Raw genomic sequence first — 22657 nt, 5'->3', positions numbered from 1 at the left:
CTACTTCAGTATAATACTCCTAGTCTATTTGCACATAGGCAGAATATATCAAACTGGAGAATCAGCTTCCTGGTGGTTTGGAAGACCCGGACTGGATCCAGGGTGGTGAGACAGGGAAGAAAACTGTAAAGGCAGTGCAGTCTTTGAAGGCTCTCTCTTCGCTGTCATTGGAGGGAGTTGACCTCTGACCTCTTTCTGACCAATGAGAGCCAGGTTCGGTTAGTCAGCCTGGCGTAGAGAAATGGCAGGGACAGGCGATCAAGATGCTGTGTTGCATCTCTTAACATTCATAGAGAAGGAAGGTGTAAGAAATGGCATATCTGCATTTATGTTCAGAAGAGAACACCGGAGAAATGTTGGAGGTTATGTATTATTATGGGATGTGGGTGGCGCTGTGGGTTAAACCACAGAGCCTAGGACTTGCCGATCAGAAGGTTGGCAGTTCGAATCCCCGCAACGGGGTGAGCTCCCGTTGCTCGGTCCCAGCTCCTGCCAACCTAGCAGTTTGAAAGCACAAAGTGCAAATAGATAAATAGGTACCGCTTTGGCGGGAAGGTAAACGGCATTTCCGTGCACTGCTCTGGTTCACCAGAAGCGGCTCAGTCATGTTGGCCACATGATCCAGAAGCTGTACCCCGGGCAATAAAGCGAGATGAGCGCCACAACCCCAGAGTCGGTCACGACTGGACCTAATGGTCAGGGGTCCCTTTACATTTTATGTATTATTATTGAACAGGGTGCCCCTATTTTCACTGGGGAAATGTTGGAGGGTATGTGGTGATAGATAAATACATATTGCATTGTGTCGCCCTCCGTCAACAGCATCTTGGAGGTGAATTTAGGCACAGTGCTCTGAAGTGACCTTAAAGTCTGGTTCATCAGTTGTGCCTCTTGGCCTGAAATTAGTAACCATATCGGATCCGTCTCCACGGGGGATGACAAGGAAGACAGCGTAAAAGGAGATGTTTATGGGCCACCCAGGATGAAGAAGGCTTCGCAGCATTCTTTGCCGAGACCGGTCACTGGAGCGTTCTTGGCACATCTTGGGAAGAAAATGGAAATCTAAGAAGGAAGGAAACAGTGGGTGGAATACAGATTAAAATCAAAACAAAACCTGATGCTGTCTATGATCGCTGATATGAATAGCAGTTTTGTATACCAGCGTGGCTTAAATGCATATCAGCCAATGGCCGTGCTCGTCTTAGGGAGAGAGAGAGAGCAGCCTTTATCTGCATCCTGTCAGGAACGAGTCAGGTCCAGGGAGAAAGCCAAGATCACAGGAACAGGAACTGGGCCAGCGAGAGGCAAATTTATCCACACGCACCACACTTGTCATCGGGTCCTAGGAGGAAACTGATACTCGGCAGATAACAGGCCTGCGGAGCCAAAGAATCAAGTTGCGGCATGTACAACTCAATTCTGTATTTCTGCATATTTGTGCACACTCACATGTACCAACACTGCACTAATCCATTAAAGAAGAAATGTGGATTTCACAATGTAAATCAAATAACTGTGGGGCGTCACATGCATGTTATGGTCAGCCATTGGCTGAATCAGGCATTCTGTTTCCCCTTACAAGAGCATCAGGCGTTCTCTAAGGGCCAAACGGCGCATTACCTTCCTGAGGCGACAGATCATTCTTATTAAAGAAAACTAAATCTAAAAGTTTAGAAATAACAATTTATTATGTTAGAAATAAGAGAGAAGAAAACAAGGGCATGATTCTATCATTTGTGCTCCAGCATATTAGAAATGATCAATCTACATTCCTAAGAAACATGTTTCATTATCTATATGTATAATAAATGCAAATTAATAAGAAGTTAATTAAAAGAGCAAACATGGAGGCACATCCTAACATAGCCCAAATCTGCTCCTTACATTTAAAGCTGAAACATGCCAGTTCAAACCATCCTGGCTTCCTCTACCCAATACTATAGTATTGTAGGGGTGCAGGGAATCTTTAGGAGGCTCCTATTCCCCCCCCCCCCGAGAGCTACAATTCCCAGAGTTCCCTGCGAAGAGTGATTTTGGAAGCGTATGTAATGGCACCGTGCCCCCAAAGATCAGAAATAATGGGAATGTCATAATGGGAGTTCCAGAAAGTGATGTCATCCACTTTAAACGATGACTTTTGAAGATCAGGAGAGCTAAATGTCTCAACAGTTGCGGAAGTTTAGCTAGAGCAACGGACCAGGGTCTCTGAAGCCCAGAATCCCCTGCGAAACAATGGCTCCTTTCTCCCTTCTCACGACTTCACTTTCCAGAAAGGGCCAAAGTTCTGGCTTTCGAAAGGCAGCCTCTGCAGGCATACCAAAGACAACCGCCTCCCTTTTTTAAAAACACACACACACCATTTTAAAAAAGTTAGAGCATTGTATTCCAACCCGAAATGCGGTGGAATTTTATAAGGCTAAGTGACGCCACCGTTACAACAGACCCTTCTTCACTTCAACTGCTCCCCCCCCCCATTGATTTAAGGGAAATCACAGCTCTTGTCACCGAACTCATTACATCTCCGGCTTTGGAGTTAACGGTCCTCTGATGCTAAGCCCAAAGATACTGCCAGATAGAGAAGGAACAGATAATGACACTTTCAAGGAATGGCTTTAACTGGTTGACACATTGAATGTGTGTCCTCCTGATATCTGAGTGGGATCAGGCTCCCTGTGTTTCTGCTTGGACCACACAAGCAGCAAGATAAGCCCCACGATGACTAATCTAGATGACTAATTCTGGATCGAGAACCGCAGGCAGGCGTGAGGGCGGGGAATCAGGCTAGCTTCTCTTATCTCGCCACTCATTCATCTTCCAAGTGGGAGAGATTAATTAATAATCCGTCCACTTCAGGACTAGGGAGAGAGGGATCAGTTTGTTCCATGTCTATGTCCATTTTCCAACTGAACAGTAAAAGAAATTCACAATAAAATTCATTTTTAAATATGCATCTAGAGCAGTGTAGGGATAGATAGATGATAGATGTTAGATGATGATGATAGATAGATAGATAGATAGATAGATGATAGATAGATAGATAGATAGATAGATAGATAGATAGATAGATAGATGATAGATAGATAGATAGATGATAGATAGATGATAGATAGATGATAGATAGATGATAGATAGATAGAGATAGATAATAGATAGATAGATAGATAGATGATAGATAGATAGATAGATAGATAGATGATAGATAGATAGATAGATAGATAGATAGATAGATAGATACTGCAATTTCATTTTTTAAAATGTGTTTTTGCACATTTTCTCAGTCAGCAACTGTATCCCATCTTTCCTGACTGTTGACCATGTACCTGGGGAGTTGGAGTCCATCTAGAGGAGTATCTCCCAAACTTGGGTCTCCAGCTGTTGTTGGACTACAACTCCCATCATCCTAGGTATCAGTGGTTAGGGATTATGGGAACTGAAGGCCCGAGTTTGGGAAACCCTGATCTAGAGGGCCAAAGGTTCATCATCCCTTGTCTAGCATATAGGGAAGGCTCTGTCATCTTTCACACTTGCAAGAAAGGAGCTGGAGATCCCCTGGGTTATGACTTGCTGGGAATGTGTCTCCATTCATACTTTACTTACTGGAATGGGTTACTTCCGGGTTTCGTGCTCGCGCATGTGCAAAAGCACCAGATCGCGCCTGCACAGACACAGCACTTCAGGATGCGAACAATGCAGGTTGTGGATGTGCCTCCATCACGGATTATGTCCGCAACCCGAGGTTCCCCTGTACACTGAAACAGAAGTCACCAGACCCTTATAGATAGTGAGAGGGTGGGGAGGGGTATTACTCGGAAGGGTGGTGGGAATGGGTGATTGGCTGATAGGTGTGGTAAGCCATCACCCATTCCCACCACCCTTCTGAATAATACCCCTCCCCACCCTCTCACTATATATAAGGGTCTGGTGACTTCTGTTTCAGTGTATCTGAAGAAGTGTGCATGCACATGAAAGCTCATACCAATAACAAACTTAGTTGGTCTCTAAGGGGCTACTGGAAGGATTTTTTTTATTTTGTTTCAACTACGGCAGACCGACACGGCTACCTATCTGTAACTTAGAACAATTGATTTAGGTTATTGTTTGCTGACTGAAAGCAGCATCAGCAGCAAACACTGATTTTATTTTCTGGATTGGTTTCTGTTTCAGGCATGGAATAAGTAAGCAAACACCAGCCATTTCCTCTCCCATTTCTGAATCGTCTGACATCCCTCCTTTAGGCTTTGCTCTGTCCAAACTGACCCCTTTTAAAAACTGGCCAGAACACTTGTTTACCCTCTTACGCAACCAACAAATGTTGGAAGGTATGATATCAGGAAAGAGGGAACGAAATCTAACAGGTGGAGAGAGGAGTGGGAGGGGTGTGCAAGTATTATTATTATGGCAACCCTGCCGTGTCAATTGCTATGGGAACCAAAGAGTTCTGTTCTGCAGTTCCTTCTGCCACCTACATAAAAGAGAGTGACTTAAACAGCAAGATAACCCCTCCAGCTGAGTTCTGTTCCTGTAATGTCTGGCAGTGTTTAAATGAACTCATGAAGGAAAGTGTTGAGTAGTGAAAGACAAATGACCTTTCCCATCTGGGAAAGGTCTCTGCATCTTTCAAGCGACACTGTCTGCTCTGAAGAAGAGCTGAAAGGAAAAAGGAGGAATGGGAAGAGAGGCGGAAAAACCCAAATCAAATCAAACAGAAGGCGATGTCAGGCTACAAAGGGGCCGGTGACCTTGTAAAGAGAAAGGGCAGGGGAATCCATGGCTGAATCTGTGCACTGGGAGAAGAAAAAAAGCTAACTAATGAGTCTATGGTTGTGGCTCCACAGTGGACGATGAAACAGGAAAGGCAGAAATCATAACACCAGGCTTTGGTTGAATAAGAAAGCTTGACTCAGGCTAAAATCTTCCATCCAGAACACCCGCTCAGTGGAGCTGATCTGGCCCACATCTCTTTATTTATATCAATAGGCAGCGTTATAAATGAAGAGATCAGAGCTGGATTACCTTCTGTGCTAAGTCTGCTTTGGAATGAAGGACAACGGGTCCAATATGCTGCAGAATGGAAGCCCAAAGGCAAACCAGAGATGCTTGAATATATTGCTCTTCTCTTCCCCTTTGACAATATTCTTGTAGCTTGGGCAGTGGTGGCTATTTGCAGGGGGGGGGGATTCAAAATGCTAGGAGTCTGCACTGGGAATATGCCGGTCATATTCTTTGTTCTGCAAAATGTTCTTGAGCGGGTGAGGCGGGGCGGGGGGCGGAGAGAAGTCTACTACTGCTATTTCATGTTATTACCAGTAGACATTGTATCTAAAAGTGGCATAGTCCTTGCCTGGGGTGGAGGGGGGACGTTTGGGACATACTCTGTAACTGGACTGTCAAAATAGTGATGGGAATAGGCATCAGGGCAGGTTCAAGTATGGTGAGATTCAGAAGGGTTCTTGATTTGGAGCCTCTTGACAAGGAAAATGAGAAGAGAAGAGAAGAGAAGAGAAGAGAAGAGAAGAGAAGAGAAGAGAAGAGAAGAGTTGCTGGATGAATGAGGCTGCAATCATGTAGTCCAGGTGTAGGGAACCATTTTCAGACTGAGGGGCCATGCTCACTCTACCTAACGATAGGGCTGGGTCAAACGCTGAAGCCAGGAAACATTAGCAGGAGGCTGATATGTGCCATGAGTCATATATCTGAGGGAGGTGGAAATGAGGTCACTGTTGTGATTCATTGAGGTTAGGCTGGGTGCCAATAGGTTGCATCCCATTCTAGCCTTACTCAGAGTAGACTCATTGTTCTTAATGAGCATGACAAACTTAGGTTCATTCATTTCAATGGGTCTACTTTGCGTAGAACTTAGTTGAATACCACTCAATATTTTTGCTGGTAGAGGTTTTTTAAATGTTATTCTATTAGCTTTTGGTTTTTAAAAGCCCTAATGTTTATATGATTTCAGTGATGGATTTTGACATTGTCATTTCATTGTATTTTTCCTTTGTAACATTTGCAGATCCCTTTTGGAGGACCTTTGGTCTGGGGGCAAAATCAACAATTTGCAACCTAGTAATAATAATGAATAAAACACGAAAAATGGCTCACCTTTGCATTCTTTCCTATGTCCTCCCTCCCATAAAGATTACTAATATCTGGGTCCAAGGAGAAAAGGCATCTGAGGCCCAGATCTCAAAAGGCAAGCTGTTCCTCCCGAGCCAAGAGGATTTCTCTGCAGTAACACCGGCCGTGTCGGTTTGATGGCGTGTGGGGGCAAGGAGTACAGAATCCCTGTGATTGTTCAAAAGTTTGGGAGCGAAGGCTTTGCGCTGTAATGTGTTTGACCCTTCCTGAAAAGATCACCCACCAATTATCTTCCTAACAGCTCAGGAGATTAGCTGAACTCTATTAGTATACATCTGTATGTTCAGGCTGTGAGTTTTAACTAGCAAGAGGACCACCTACAGCTTGCCCAGCAAGACCCTGGTATGTAGCCACTTGGAAAAGACGCAGGGTTTTTTTTTCCCACCCCCCTCGGACAAAACTAAGTCATGAATACAACTAAAGGGTTCTAAACAGCTCCATAAACTAGCTGCCCTCGCCCCTCTTAAATTTGACCACAGTGCTTAGCAGAGACTGACATTGTGGGGAAATGAGATGGAGAGAAGCTTTTCTTTTTCTCTTAACCAGTGTCGGATTTATGTATAGGCTAAACAAGCTATAGCATAGGGCCCCACTCTCTTGGGGGGCCCCAAAAAAAATTAAAGGGGGAAAAACTGGATGTACATTTTCAAAATATAAGGAAAAAAGAAATAAAATAAAACCTACATACAGCAACAGTGTTTTGTGTTGTGTAGGCCTCCTATGATGTAAGTAATGGGCCCTGCCTGCTAGCCTGCTCCCTGAAATATCACTGGTTTGCTCATTTCTATATATAGGGTGCCTACATTCTGCATGGACTGGTTGCATGGCTAATATTAGCTCCATAAATTACCATATAGCATATATTCAATACAAAAAAAAACACAGTGACAATTTGTTGTTGGCAAAGGACAGCTGGACAAATAAAGGGCCCCATTACCTTCAGTAGCTTAGGGCCTCATCAAACCTAATTCCAGCCCTGCTCTTAACAGTAAAATTCGGGAACATCAGATGAAGATGGAGTGCGCAGGCAGGCCAAAGGAAGCAGCGCTTCATATGTCGCAAAGCTAAACGATGCAATTGAGTCCCACAAGTTGTAGTGGGGGCCACCGACTTGGGTGTCTTTAAAATGAATTTTTTTTTTTTTAGCAATTCACTGAATCACCTGGGGAATGGGACCAAACACATGCAAAATAGATATGGATCAGAGGTGGACTAGATTTGTTTGATTGATTGATTGACTGATCATAGATACAAGTCAAGAGTCTTTTTGTAAACCACTTTGAGAGGTGAGGGAGTTACAATTAAGTAATTTATAAATTTAAATAAATCAATGATGCCTAGTTCTGCAGTAATGCTTCTGAATACAGTGGTACCTCGGGTTAAGAACCTAATTCGTTCTGGAGGTCCGTTCTTAACCTGAAACTGTTCTTAACCTGAGGTACTATTTTAGCTAATGGAGCCTCCCGCTGCCGCCATGCCGCCACCACACAATTTCTGTTCTCATCCTGAAGCAAAGTTCTTAACCCAAGGTACTATTTCTGGGTTAGCGGAGTCTGTAACCTGAAGCGTCTGTAGCCTGAAGCGTCCACTGTAACCTGAAGGTACCACTGTACAGTACCAGCTGCTGGGAGCCACAGGACGGGAGAGTGCTGTTATGCTCAGGTGATGTCTGTGAGTTTCCTACAGGTATCTGAGAGGCCACTGTGAGAATAGGATGCTGGAGTAGATAAGCCATTAACTCTTGTTACGTTCTTACTTTATCTAACAAGGTTTATATACCACTTTTAATTTTTATTTTAAAAAAACCTAAACAGTTTACATAAAATATCATATATAAGCACTGATAAAACCAGACCTTTTAAAAAACACACACAACCAGGTAGACATAATAAAATTATCAAAACCTAGATAAAATCAGCAGTTTTAAAAACAATAAAGATAATCCAATTACATGGCTGGGTAGATGTGCCTAAACAGGAAAGTTTTAGCAGCACGATTAAGGTGCCTACTTAATATTATTTGGTTATGATTGATATATTGATTGCTGTTGTCGCACACACAAAATAGCCCTGCATGATCTAAGTGTCTGTCTTTCAACCTGTCTCCTTGAAGCTTCGATTTCCTGTAATAATAATTGCTGCTGCTCGGTTGGCTAGCTTGGGAAGAACACTTATCGGACCATGATGCTAAACATCCTTCCATTGGTATTCACGAGCTTTTAAAGAGCACTCCTTGCCACATTCAGTGAGCCATTTAGGGTCGAGAGGAACTAAGTGTAACTCGCTAAAGCAAGCCCTGTGACAGGTGAGATGAGGGGCAGAGCACATATTTTCATGCAGAAAGATCTCCATCCACTTCCCAGCACTTCTCCTTAAAAGAAAGTCTGGAGGCAGAGCAGGGAAAGTCCCCAAAACCCTGCAGTGCTACTGCCATTTAGGAACGCAGTCAGACCATTGGTCAATCTAGTTCAGTATTGTCTACACTGGTTAGCAGCAGATCTCCAGGGCTTTGGTCTCCAGCCTTACCTAGAGAGGTCAGGGATCAAACCCGGGACTTTCTGCATGCAAGGCAGTTGCTCTACCACTGAGCTATGGTCTTGGTGAGATGGACCAGTGGTTGGCTCAGTACCATGTGATCCCACTGCAAGGCAGTCAGGGAAGCTGCCTTATCCGGAGTCTGACCATTTGCTCATCTAGCCCAGTACTAGCCATATTACTCAGTGCAGAGGCATTTAAATTAATGCACCTAAATGAGTCAGGTCCATTAATGTCGGTTGGTCTACTCTTGAGTATGACCAGCATCACATACAACCCATTGACTGGCAGTGGCTCTGCAATAATTATTGTTGTTTTGTTGTAAGATGGCCAGGAGAGGTAGCCATGTACATTTAATAAGGGACTAAAATTCTATTATGCCAGCATGGTGTAGTGGTTAAGAGCGGTGGACTCGTAATCTGGTGAATCGGGTTCGCTTCCCCGCTCCTCCACATGCAGCTGCTGGGTGACCTTGGGCTAGTCACACTTATCTCAGCCTCACCTCACAGAGTGTTTGTTGTGGGGGAGGAAGGGAAAGGAGATTGTTAGCTGCTTTGAGACTTCTTAAGGGGAGTGAAAGGCGGGATATCAAGTCAAAACTCTCTTCTTTTTCTTCGTTTTCTTCTTTCTCTTCTTATTATTCTATTTTCTGGTTGCAGAATTACAAAAAAAAATTACCTTTATTATTATTATCTTTTTCATTATCATCATCAGTCTTTATTATTTATTTATTTATTCATACATACATACATACATACATACATACATACATACCCCACCCATCTGACTGGGTTTCCCCAGCCACTTCAGACATTCAGTCATTGAATACACAGATCAGGCACTGAATTTTATAATTCTACTGAACTCAAGTATGAAATAGTATTATTATATATCATCTCCAAGCATTCATAATAATCATATATACAGTCTTTAAGCATAGTATTAAAAATAATACTATTTCATGCTTGAAATGCATATAATAATAATATTTAATGCTTGTACACAAAAATGCTAACTATTGTTATATGCAGTTTTCAAGCTTCCATAATAATAATAAGACATACATTCTTCTAGCATGATATAATGGTGATGCCATTTAATGCTTGAATAATGATATGATTAATAATTATAATAAGATCAACATCAGTCTAGGTGCATGCCACATAATGGAATTTCACACTCCCGTAGAAGATTCCCTTCAAGGCTTCCATATTGCTCCTGTCATAATCAATCAGAATCCAGTGCCAGCCGCCTCGAATGGCGTCTCCAAAGAGCGGCCTCCGTTCTCTCCTGGCGTGCAGCGAAAACAAATAAGCAGGGCTGCCCACCTGCTCCCGGGCCGCTTTGTCATATGCAATACTTTCAAGGTGCGGCGTTTGCCTGTCACCGTGATTTCTGGAGGCTGATGCAGGGGAGGGAAAGAACATCTGCTATAGCTACTCTGCCACCAGCCTCATTAAGATGAAAAGATGCCACCACATCTCATCTTGAAAGCCGAGATGTTTTCAAAAGTTTGAGTCTGCAAAAAGAGCAGGCAACCCTCTAGGGGAAGCACTGTGGTTCAGCAGCAGAGCACGTTCAATTCCCGGCCCCACGTTCAATTCCCGGCCTCTCCAGGTGAGATTGAGAGAGAACCCTGCCTGGAATCATGGACGGCAGCTGCCGTCGACAATACTGTGCTTGATGGACTAATGGTCTGAATTCGGTGTAGAGCAGCACTTTCTGTTCTTCCCTACCTGCCCGCGGACTGTCTCGCCAGAGTGGTGCATTCTCTGGTTATCTCCTGCTTGGACTACTGCAATGCGCTCTATGTGGGGCTACCTTTGAAGGTGAACTACAACTAATCCAGAATGCAGCAGCTAGACTGGTGACTGGGAGTGGCTGCCGAGAACACATAACACCAGTCCTGAAAGACCTGCATTGGCTCCCAGTACGTTTCTGAGCACAATTCAAAGTGTTGGTGTTGACCTTGAAAGCCTTAAATGGCCTCAAAGGCCCAGTATACCTGAAGGAGTGTCTCCACCTCCATCGTTTTGCACGCACACTGAGGTCCAGAACTGAGGGCCTCCTGCAGTTCCCACATTGTGAGAAGCGAAGTTACAGGGAACCAGGCAGAGGGCCTTCTTGGTAGTGGCGCCTGCCCTGTGGAACACCCTCCCACCAGATGTCAAAGAAATAAACAACTATCTGACTTTTAGAAGACATCTGAAGGCAGCCCTATTTGGGGAAGCTTTTAATATTTGATGAATTGTTGTATTTTAATATTTTGCTGGAAGCCGCCCAGAGTGGCTGGGAAACCCAGCCAGATGGGTGGGGTATAAATAATAAAATTATTACTATTGTTATTATTATTCCCCTGTTTTCAGGGTGGTTCTCTGGCTCCTTTGACATCAAACTGGAGGTGGGGTGTAGCTCAGTGGCAGAGTATCTGATTTAAATTAAGAAGCCCCCAGGTTGAACCCCCAGGATCTCCAGATAGGGCAGGGGAAATCTCCTTTCTGAAATCCCAGATAGCTCCTGCAAGTCAGCGTGCATTCAACAAACAGGGGAAATCAGCAAATCCCAGGTGTTGTCAATACTCTTTTGCCATGAATCAACCAATTATAACTGATGGGTGGTGCATCCTCAATGGGCCGCCATGTTTTTGAAATGGAACCAGCTATAAAAATATGAGTGCAAAGCATATTCCTTGGCCATTTCTTCTTCCCTCTTTACGTTTGCTGGAGAAGTCAAGCAGCCAGACAAAAGCATCTGAGGGGTCATTCCGTTTATCAGTTCTGGGACTGGTTGCTTCTCACTGACTTTTTGGGTTCTGATTCTTCAGCCGTTGTCTCCACTTGTAAGTTCCTTTGAACAAGCAGGAATGGGTACAACTGCCAATTTTGGCTTATCTTGGTTTCACATTTTTCCAGTCTGAAGTTCAACTTCTCCACATTTCTATATCAGATTGCAATTTTTAAAAATAGTACTCATGAAAATTCATCAGCAGTTTACTGTGAATTTCCCCTAATGTACACAATTTTGCAATTTTGCCTAACCTATACATTTTTTGCAAAAAAAATTCTCCCTAATATAATGCATGATTATGCTTTATTTTCATTAATGTGTGTGTTCCTGTGCTCCCCTCTTTTACCCCAGTATATGCATTCTTGTACATGCTACTTGACCGGAGAACTTGTTCTGTAAAATTTGAACAATTTTGAAGGATGGTTGCTTCTTGGTTTTCATGTGGTTTTGGAAACTGAATTAAGCAGGTTCGCCTTTAAATGCAAACTGAGTCAGAATTTCTCCCCCATCCCTAGTCCCAACCAAATTCAGAAATCCCACTGAAAATAAACAAATCAACTGACCACTCAGGAAGGGGGTGTGTGGAAATCCACTTCATTTCCAGCTGCCACTCTACCAGAATTTACCCCTTTAAACACACTTGAAAACTTACTAAATTTAGAGGGGAAAACACTGACTTGGGCATTGATGCAGGATGAACATTTAGTTTCTCTCCCTCTGGACCGTTCTGAAGCCCCATCTGTGCCGTACATTTAAAGCAGTCTCGTGCCATTTTAAACAGCCATGGCTTCCAGCTAAGAATCCTACAGCTCTGTGATATAACCAAATAGAATAACGTTTTATGCAAAGTTCCCCTTCCAGCAGGTACACCCTGAAAAGTTCTAGGCTGCCTACAAAAGTCAAGTATCCTTACATGGATATATGCTCCCTGTATATTTTCAAGGGACACACCCTTTCTCTCTCTCTCTGCTACCATGAGGACTAGAAGCATGAAAATCATCATCATCATCATCATCATCATCATCTATTATTTGTACCCCGCCCATCTGGCTGGGTTTCCCCAGCCACTCTGGGCGGCTTCCACAGAGACCAAAAATACACTAAAATGTCACACATTAAAAACTTCCTTGAACAGGGCTGCCTTCAGATGTCTTCTGAATGTCAGGTAGTTGTTTATCGCTTTGACATCTGATGGGAGGGCATTCCACAGGGCGGGCGCCACTACCGAGAAGGCCCTCCGCCTGGTTCCCTGTAGCTTTGCTTCTCGCAATGAGGGAACTGCCAGAAGGCCCTCGGCGCTGGACCTCAGCGTCCGGGCAGAACAATGGGGGTGGAGACGCTCCTTCAGGTATACTGGACCAAGGCCGTTTAGGGCTTTAAAGGTTAACACCAACACTTTGAATTGCGCTCGGAAACGTACTGGGAGCCAATGTAGGTCTTTCAGGACCGGTGTTATGTGGTCACGGCAGCCACTCCCAGTCACCAGTCTAGCTGCCGCATTCTGGATTGGTTGTAGTTTCCGGGTCACCTTCAAAGGTAGCCCCACGTAGAGCGTAAAGGACATGCAGGGATATCTTTCCTTTTTCTGGTGAAGTTTGTACCATTCGGATCTCTTGCTATTGGTCAGCAAGGGTGAAACGAATGAAGCTTAAGCTTCGGGGCTCCTAACCCCAGAGTGGTTCCAGAAATGACTTTAGCCCATCTTGCTTTAAAATGTTGGGTCTACTAGAACAAATTTGAGTCAGATGACTCAATTTGATTTAAAAAAAAATTTGCATGTATTTCAACAATCCCAAAGTTTGAGGGCCAGCGGCACAGATGTTGTGAAGGTGTGGTGATGCGACATGGAACAACCCCTCTGAAGAAGACAACAGCAGTTATCCAGACCTCGTTGCTGGTTGCAAAGGCTCATGACAGTTCAACCTTCAAGGCGCCCAGAAATGTCGGTCAGAAAAGCAACTTGCCGGTGATTAATGCAAAGGTGTGAAGCGACATGGAAAGTGAAGGTGATGGACTAACAAGTCGGCTCAGCCAAATGGTGCGCTTGGCTTTTTAATAATAGGTTGTGGGAGCAGCGGCACATTTTCCTGTTTCTTCACCTAAAATATCCCCGTTGAAAAAAATATCTATTTTCAGAGTCAAATACAACTCAGTGATTCATCATTCCTACAGGAAATTAAAAGGGATCACACCTGGGCTTGACGATATCATAGGCCTTTGCCAAGAAGACTCACAATCAGGAAAAAGGAAGTAATGTTGATTCATCTGTCCCACCGAGAGCCAAATACTGCAGCCACCGACACTGGCTTAGTATTTTGGGGCCTCTCTGCAAACTTAGAGCTGCTTGAAAGACATTTGGTGGTGTGAGGCTGGAACCCAGATTTCAACTGCAGGGTTACAGAGATGTTGAATAAGTCCTTAGTTCATGGAAGGTACAGTAAGAAGAGGCCAGCATTCTTGGAAGTGGAACAGCAAGGATCATTCCATGTTGTAACTCAGGCACAGGCAAACTCGGCCCTCCAGATGTTTTGGGACTACAGTTCCCATCATCCCTGACCACTGGTCCTGCTAGGTAGGGATCATGGGAGTTGTAGGCCAAAAACATGTGGAGGGCGGAGTTTGCCTATGCCTGTTGTAACTTAAGGGTTAATTCTGTTAAAGTCAGCTAACCAAGAGGGAGCAGGGTGGGTGTATTGCTTAGCAACCAGACAGAGTGTCGTGCTTGCTGAGTAGTACATGCCATGATTGGCTGTGCAGTTCTGAGGGAGGTTTTCCCCCCCTCTGTATGTTTGGTTGACTACCTCCCTGTCCTGTACAAGGCCTCATGTAAGAAAGGCAAAAACTTCCTGCCTATTTCTCTTCACTGGTTTTGTTCAGTTTGCTCGCTAAGGTGCCATTAGGGCTATTCACTCTGAACTCCATCTGTGCCATTTAACAAACCTGAAGTCCATCTACTTCAGCATCTGGCAGTAGATGGACTGAACGAGATGGTTTTGGGAAGCCCATAAACTGAGCATGGCACATTCTGCAGGCAACAAATGTGCTCCACCATAACAGTTTATCCTCATCACTGGCATAACATAGAGACGCAACAGCGGCCATGTCAATTAATCACTGGGTTTTATTTGTTGTGTTCTCTGTTCATACAGGCATCAACCTTGCATCTGTCTTGGATTAAACAGCCTGAGCTTTGGAGCATGCTCAGATTTGGCTTTCTCAAGCAAATGAATCCACTTTTGGGGTACTAGGTGACTAGGTGACCACAGCCATCCAGCTCACACATTTTATCCTACAAAGCAACCTTCAACCTGGTGGCTCCCAACAGATAATTTGGAGTGCAACTCCTGTCATCTTTAACCATTGGCCATGTTTCATAGGACTGGGGGGAGTTCGACTCCAAGCACCTGGGAAGGCTGCTACTGAGATCCACCAAGAGTCACCAACACGGCACCTGCGGGCACCAGTATGCCTGCCAGTAACTTCAAACGTGCTTTCATTGTCTCCATGAATTTTGTGACTGGTACCCACAGCACTTTCTCAACATTCCAAGGGTGGCATTGAGCTACGTCTTGCTGAAAGAAGACCCACTGAAATTAATGAACTAAGTTAGGTCCATTAATTTCAATAGGCTTACTCTGAGTCCAGTTCAGTTGACTACCGCTCCAAACGCGCCCCTGACCCCAAAATGTTGGAGACTTCTGAAGTACACAACTTGGAACCCAAAGACATTAAGAGACCTGTATCTGTCCTTCTGAGGGATGCGGGTGGCGCTGTGGGTTAAACCACAGAGCCTGGGGCTTGCCGATCAGAAGGTCGGCAGTTCAAATCCCCACGATGGGGTGAGCTCCTGTTGCTCGGTCCCTGCCCCTGCCAACCTAGCAGTTTGAAAGCACAACAGTGCAAGTAGATAAATAGGTACCGCTCCGGCAGGAAGGTAAACGGCGTTTCCGTGTGCTGCTCTGGTTCACCAGAAGCGGCTTAGTCATGCTGGCCACATGACCCAGAAGCTGTATGCTGGCTCCCTCGGTCAATAAAGCGAGATGAGCACTGCAACCCCAGAGTCATCCGCAACTGGACCTAATGGTCAGGGGCCCCTTTACCTTTACCTTTATCTGTCCTTCCCACCCATATTCGCCCATTAAACTGGGACCTGCTTCAGCCAGCTGCTATTTCAGTGGGTGGACCACCTACACTATTAGTTCCCCCCTCCTTTTGCATCTCAGCCTCTGTGGTGCCAGGAAGGGTCCTCAGCACCTTCTTTACAGAATCTGCTCATGGGGGGAATGACTCAAACACACTCCTGTTGATTTCAAAGGGCCTCGCGCAAGATTGTTTCAAAAGCCATTCAACCCTTGATACCGAGAAACCATTTTTCAGCACCTCTGGGTCCACACAAGTTAATTTTGCTCAAATCAAAAGCTGTCAACAGGAAAGTATGCTAGAGGGAGGGGGCGGTATGAGTGGGCTGCAGCAGAGGAGCAGAGACTCACACAAAAATCTCGTCCAAATCTCATCACATGCACACAGCCTCTTTTTTATTCCACCTGGGCAAATCAGAAAATAGATCTTCTTCATCGTGGAATGAAGACGGATCTGTGCATCTGGCACTCAGAATGCGATTAGGTGGCAAAAAAAAACCTCGCTGTGCTGAAAGATACGCCAGCTGCTGAATCGGGGGAATTCACTCCAGCTTGTATTTTTAGCAGATTCCTGCATCTTTTAAAACTGTTTTTCTTGTATCACTCAGGCCCACCTGAAGTATTAAACTAATTCTAAAATCAGAACCCTGAGATGGGCAGCTAAGATACAGACAAACTAGTTTGGCTGAGTGTCACCCGCTGATCATATCTCATTTCCCGCGAGATTAATAGCTTTAAAAAACAACATCTCTACAGGTGCACATTGCTCATGTCTTGTGCCTTTATGGTGCTTCAGACTTTGCAGAATACCAGACAAACATATACCTCACAGTAGATAAAATTCTGCTTGGAAAAATTGTAACATCTCACAGTACTCCAGGATCTGTCCCTTTTGCTTAGGATTCAAGCCGTGTGCTTTCCGGGGCAGTGGTTGTGTGATCTAACCATAACTATGTTTATGTAGAAGTAACCAAGCCTAACAAGACTTACATTACTCTCAGGAAAGTGGGGTGGGGTGTGGGTGTGGGTGTGGGGTTGCAATAGTAGCTCTGCATTATTATTGACTATCAGCCACTTAACGGGCATCGCTCGAGAATTCAAAGAAACGAACAAAAAAATCAGTGGAATTTTGAAACTAATGGTTAAAATCAATACAGCTTTGGAAAGTTCACTACACCATATTGCTTCAAACTGGTGTCCAAATGTACTCCAACATAGACAAAAACCTGCTCCCTTCACCTCAGGAGCTATTGTGCAAAATTTGGTTGACATTGGTGCAGTTTTGAAAGGTTTTTTTCCCTCAGAAAATTGTCTTCAGAGGCACTCCGGCTTAACGTTGAACAAAACTCTATCGTTTGCTCACATTGGTAGATACGCAGAAAGTGACAGGGGTCAAGCCAATTGCTTCCTTCAAAGGCATAATATTAAACAATATTAAAGCTCAATCCACAGTTGCGCCCAAAATTCATGAGTGGCAAAATTGGGAGAGGCCATTCAGCAAACATCCAGAGGAGACCAGGGAAAAGAGACGGCGGAAGAAGATTGGAAGAAATTTAAGAACTATCTTAAGAAACATTGTAAAATTAATGAGTCTTAAAATGATGTGGTTTTAGAAAGTAAGCAGATTACAGCTGTAAAGATTAAGTTAAAAGAAAAGAAAGGTTGACAATTAGATAAAATCAAGGGTGAGGATTTGCTGAACTAAATATTTGAAATTGGAATGCAGAAAGGGGAGGTATGAGGAGGTCGGTGAAGTAAGTTTTAAGAAAATAAGGATTTGAAATTATACTTGTTTTTTCTTGTTTGTGTTTGTTTGTATTGTTGTGTTTGATTATATAATTTGTGAAACTTTAATAAATATCTTATAAAAAAAAACATCCAGAGGAGAACTGAAATTTCCAACAACTGTTCAAAAAGTGCCCAGCAATGAAATCTATCAAAAACCTGGCAGAAAATTCTTCGCTGAAAAAATTCGGCTCACCCCAGATGCAACTTGATGGCAGATTTGACAGACAAACGGTTTGGGTGCTTCTCTAGCTGAGAAGGGAAACATTCTCAGTGAGGAACACATTCTCATCAAGGCAACTGTCGGGGGGGGGGTGTCACATGCCAGTGGTGGGTGGGGTCAGAGGCAAAAGTGGGCGGAGCAATCAATGTAAATTTTACCTTTGTACAGTAGTCTAATTTCAATACACACCCACACACCCCTCTTTTTCCTTCATCCAGACAAGTGTGAGGCATGGCCAGCGTTTAAGGACATATTCCAGTCAGGTAAAAAAACACTGAAGGAGGGTGCGGAGCAGGGGTGGTGAGGAGGGAGGACCTAGAGAGAGAGGGAGGCTTCCAAGGGCTGGACAGAGAGGTTTTGAGGGCCACATTTGGCCCATAGTCCAGAGGCAAATACTAATACTAATACTAATAATAATAATAATAATAATAATAATAATAATAATAATAATAATAATTTATTATTTATACCCCACCCATCTGGCTGGGCTTCCCCAGCCACTCTGGGCGGCTTCCAAAAAATATTAAAATACTGTAATACATTAAACATTAAAAGCTTCCCTAAGCAGGGCTGCCTTCAAATGTCTTCTAAAAGTCTGGTAGTTGTTGTTCTCTTTGACATCTGGTGGGAAGGCGTTCCACAGGGCGGGTGCCACTACCGAGAAGGCCTTCTGCCTGGTGCCCTGTAACTTGGCTTCTTACAGTGAGGGAACCGCCAGGAAGCCCTCGGTGCTGGACCTCAGTGTCCGGGCTGAACGATGGGGGTGGAGACGCTCCTTCAGGTATACTGGACCGAGGCCGTTTAGCAATTGCAATCGGCTACAACGGCAGAGTTTTGATCCTGCCCTGCAAACCTCTGTTAAAACTATTTTTTAAAAAAAGAAGAAGGCTGCAGCCTGCAAAAACACTGGCAAATGTTTCGTTGAAGGATAAAGCTTATGAAACATTAACAGATGTTGTTGTTATCAACTGACATTTTCGATGGCTGCTTGCTTCCTATCCACCGCCACCCCTTCCAGAATTTCTTTTGCTAATTGCCAATCTTGCTGTGGGATTCATTACATTCGAGCTCGAGGAAGGGATGGAGGGGGGGGAAATAACATGACTCGGCGGGTTTTATTAGCACCTGAAACGATTTGTGGTTTTCTTCAGACTTGGCTTTGAACACGATTCCCACCCCCTTCTCTCCAATTAAGACCCCGCTTCTCTTGGAATCTAGCATGGATGGCATATCAGTTTGGGTGATCTATAGCAAATGCACAAAATAAAACCCAAACCAGTGACTTCTTAAAAAAATATAAAATCCTTCAGCCACCTGTAAGCTAAATTGGTTCTTCTATAAACAAATCTAAAGCAGGTATGTCTACCAGACAAGGGAAGCTGGAGAAAAAGGCTGGCCCCTTTGTTGCACTTGTGCAGCTGGTGTTCCAGGAAGGGTGCCAAAAGAGCTCGAGGGACTGCTTTTGCCATCTTAAAGCCTGACATGTAGCAACTTCTGTCAAGCCAGCAGGCTGGCACAAGCACTTCCTACCCATAGGAGGCCGTCACAGCCCCCTACCAGGCTCAGCGAAATGCAATGGGGGTGTCATGCCCCGCTCGGTTTCATCAGGATCTGGCATGAGGAAGGAGAGGAAGCAGAAGGAGTTGGATTTGAAGACTGGCACCCAGGGATGGATGGTGGAGGTTCTCCGCCTTTTGACTTCATGTGTCAGAGAAGAAGACATTGATCTGCTTGGTCTCTCCACAGACCTTCCTGCAAAGCCCAGAGCCTCATGGAAGAAGGGGAAAGCCTTTGAACAGCCGGTGGTGGTGGCTGAGAAAGTGGTGGAGATAGCATAGACAGCATCTGAGGGTGCAGCATTGTTCACCAGTGCTATTTTTCTAGAAAAAGAGGTGCCAGAACTCACCATGAACACCTCCCTCCTTCTCTTAGAATGGTAACGGCACCCACCTGAAAGGTGCCCAAATGGAGTTCCAGTGAATTCCAGCTGGGGGAAAGAAGCCCTAATTTCCCCCAAGATCAGGAACCAACTCCATAGATGGGTTTGGACACTTCCACCCGTTGAAGCGCATGTCTACACGTGTGGCATTCCTGTAAAGCAACAGAGTCTCGCGAGTGAGCTTGTCACACCTTGCCTTTAAATGCTGGGCAGGAGGGCTGTTGACAACTGTTGGGACATCTTCATTCAGTTCTGCACCTTTTGCCCTGTTGGTATAATTTGGAATTACGACTTCTGAATGAAGGTATTTTTCTTACAAGTACCTTGGTTCTCAAACTTAATCCGTTCCGGAAGTCCGTTCCAAAACCAAAGCGTTCCAAAACCAAGGTGCTCTTTCCCATAGAACGTAATGCAAAATGGATTAATCTGTTCCAGGCTTTTAAAAACAACCTCTAAAACAGCAATTTAACGTGAATTTTACTATCTAGTGAGACCATTGATCCATATAATGAAAGCAATAAACAACGTGCTGTAGTCGCACAATCAAGCAATCGGTAGCTGAACTGGGCTCCACACTGTCACAAAAACAAAACAAAAAGAGCCGCAAAAACAAAAACGCAAAATAAATAGCAAAAACAGACAGACCTCAGTGTAACACTCAAAACGGAGCATGTTCGGCTTCCAAAAAGAGTTCACAAGCCAGAACACTTACTTCCGGGTTTGCAGTGTTTGGGTATCAGGTTGTTTGAGTTCCAAGACGTTTGAGAACCAAGGTACCACTGTAAAGGCATCTGTCATTGTATTTTGGACCAGGAGTAAAGCAGGGCACATGGCTTGTTGTATTGGGGTTCAGAGAGGAAACAATATGTAGCCAGACCATCAGGCACAACCTTGCTTTATTGCAACAAAGTTAGAATGAGGTGGAGAAACTCCATTCAGCAGCTAGAACTGTAACAGACTACAGGTTCCCAGTCAGACCTCAATGCACCACCTTAACCCATTAGCTTACACAAAATGGTCGCCCTAATGGTCAAGGATGATATATTAGCTCTGGTGAAATTCAATTTTGTTTCATTTTAATGAGAAACCACCTAATTGGCATTTCTCCAACCCATGCATGAACCGAAATGATCCCTTTAAATTCTCACTCCTCCGAATTTTGCAATGAACTTCGCCAGCCCACCAACGTGTGCAAATATGCATAAATTAGGTGACAGAATGTATACAAATGCACATGTTCATGAAAATGCTGTACAAGCATGCATTCTGTAAGAGAAACCTGCTCACAAATATACACCTGTTGGTTAAAATTGCATATAAAAATGTGTTTCTTAGGAGAAATCAGTGCAAAAATGTTTGCAGATTTGGGGTTTTTTTTTTGTTTTCTAATGCAAATTGCTGCCTAAATGTGAAGAACTGGATTTAAGGAGCTGGAATGGACAGATCTTCCTACCTTAGCCAAATCCTTGCAGGGGAAATTCTTACCTGGAGCGAAGGGAAAGTCCCTGGCAACAACCGAGAAAGGTTGTTTTGCCGCATGGAAGAGATCATCTGAAGATACTTTTATTACAGGGGCACACTGGGCATGGTAACTTCCGAATCAGCAATTAGCTCCTGACTTTTTCCTAAGAGCTTTGCTATGTCCCTAGGCACATCCAGTTCAAATTAAACATTTCCCCAGTGCAGGCCTACACAAGTAAGATGGGAATGGCTCCGGGCAGCCCCAAACCTGGCACATGTATATATTTCCTAAAGGTAATATAATCAAGGATGGTTATATTTACAGTTGCTTGGGTGAGCAGGCCCCAAAACGAGAAGAAGGTGGGAGGGTAGCAACTGTTAAAGGCTGTCACAAGAGAAACCTTGCTGATTTCTCTTGTTAAAATAAACCTTTGCAAAAGAATTGTAAGAAGTAACCGAGGGGCCAATTTCAGATCTTTTTTATTTATATTATCATGTCTATATCCGCCCTTTTTCTCCACTGAGTTCAAAGTGGTGTAAATGGCTCTCCCCCTCCTCCATGACAACCCTGGGAGTTAGGTTAGGCTGAGAGGCAATGACTGGTCCAAAGTCACACACTGAGCTTCATGGCCGAGTGGGCATTTGACCCCATCTCCCAAGGCCCTAGTCCAACAGTCTAACCCCAATCTCCCTCTCTTGTGATCCTCAACTTAAGCAGCCCCTCAAAGTGTCCCTATTTTCCAGGGACAGTCCCGGATTTACAGAAACTGTCCCAATTTCTTGTTTGTTTGTTTGTTTGTTTGTTTGTTTGTTTGTTTGTTAATATTTTTATTAGGAATTTCAACATAACAACTTATCAAAAATATATCATCCTCATTTCCCCCCCCCCATTTCCCCTTCCCCCCTCCTCCCAAAAAGAAAAACCCACCCTCCCACCCCCAGACTTCCCTCAGCTCCTCTCTCTGGTTTCTCAGCGCATGTTATTCTCTGCATGTTATAAAACTGAAAATTGTAAAGATCCTCAATTTATCTATCTGTATATTATCAATAAAGAGTTTGTGAATGTTTATTCAAAACCTGCCAAGGAGTCCAGTTCGTTTTGTTGTTTCTTTAAATACTTCATAAAAGGTTCCCATTCTTCTTTAAAGTCACAGTTGTCCTTGTTTATGTGTCAATTTCGCCAATTCCACATAGTCCATCAGTTTCTCTTGCCACAGTTCTTTAGTCGGGATTTCCTCATTCTGAAGCTGTCCCAATTTCTGATTTGATCCTGGAATGCCCTACTTTTCCTTAGAACGTCCCTATTTTAATCAGAGAAATGTTGGGGGGTATGGAATTATGCAACTCCTGAGCCAAGGAGATAAGTAACTATGCAACCTTTAGAAGACATCTGAAGGCAGCCGTGTATAGCAAAGATTTTTTTAAATGGTTAATGTTTTATTATGTTTTTATATGTGTTGGAAGCTGTCCAGAGTGGCTGGGGCAACCCAGTCAGATGGGTGGGAAATAATAATAATAATAATAATAATAATAATAATAATAATAGGACGTCCCTATTTTCATCGGAGAAATATTGGAGGGTATGCTATAAAGCAATACAATATAGGTTGATCAATCTAGTCATGGTGTTTTGGAAAAAAATTGGTTCCCAAAC

The 22657-nt window shown here is 43.9% G+C and overlaps 1 long non-coding RNA gene across 1 annotated transcript; it reads right to left on the bottom strand.

The window, feature by feature from the left end:
- Positions 1-950: 950 nt before the first annotated feature.
- Positions 951-21163, bottom strand: LOC309519185. Its single transcript, XR_014213733.1, has 3 exons — positions 21028-21163; positions 19554-19694; positions 951-1062 (listed from the first exon to the last, which is right to left on the bottom strand). It is a non-coding gene; the product is annotated as an uncharacterized lncRNA (long non-coding RNA).
- Positions 21164-22657: the final 1494 nt, after the last annotated feature.

Source organism: Podarcis vaucheri, assembly GCF_965113315.1.
Source record: "Podarcis vaucheri genome assembly, chromosome: 14".
Taxonomy (NCBI): domain Eukaryota; kingdom Metazoa; phylum Chordata; class Lepidosauria; order Squamata; family Lacertidae; genus Podarcis; species Podarcis vaucheri.
Note: the sequence above shows the minus strand (reverse complement) of the source record. Positions and strands in the feature narration are given on the sequence as shown.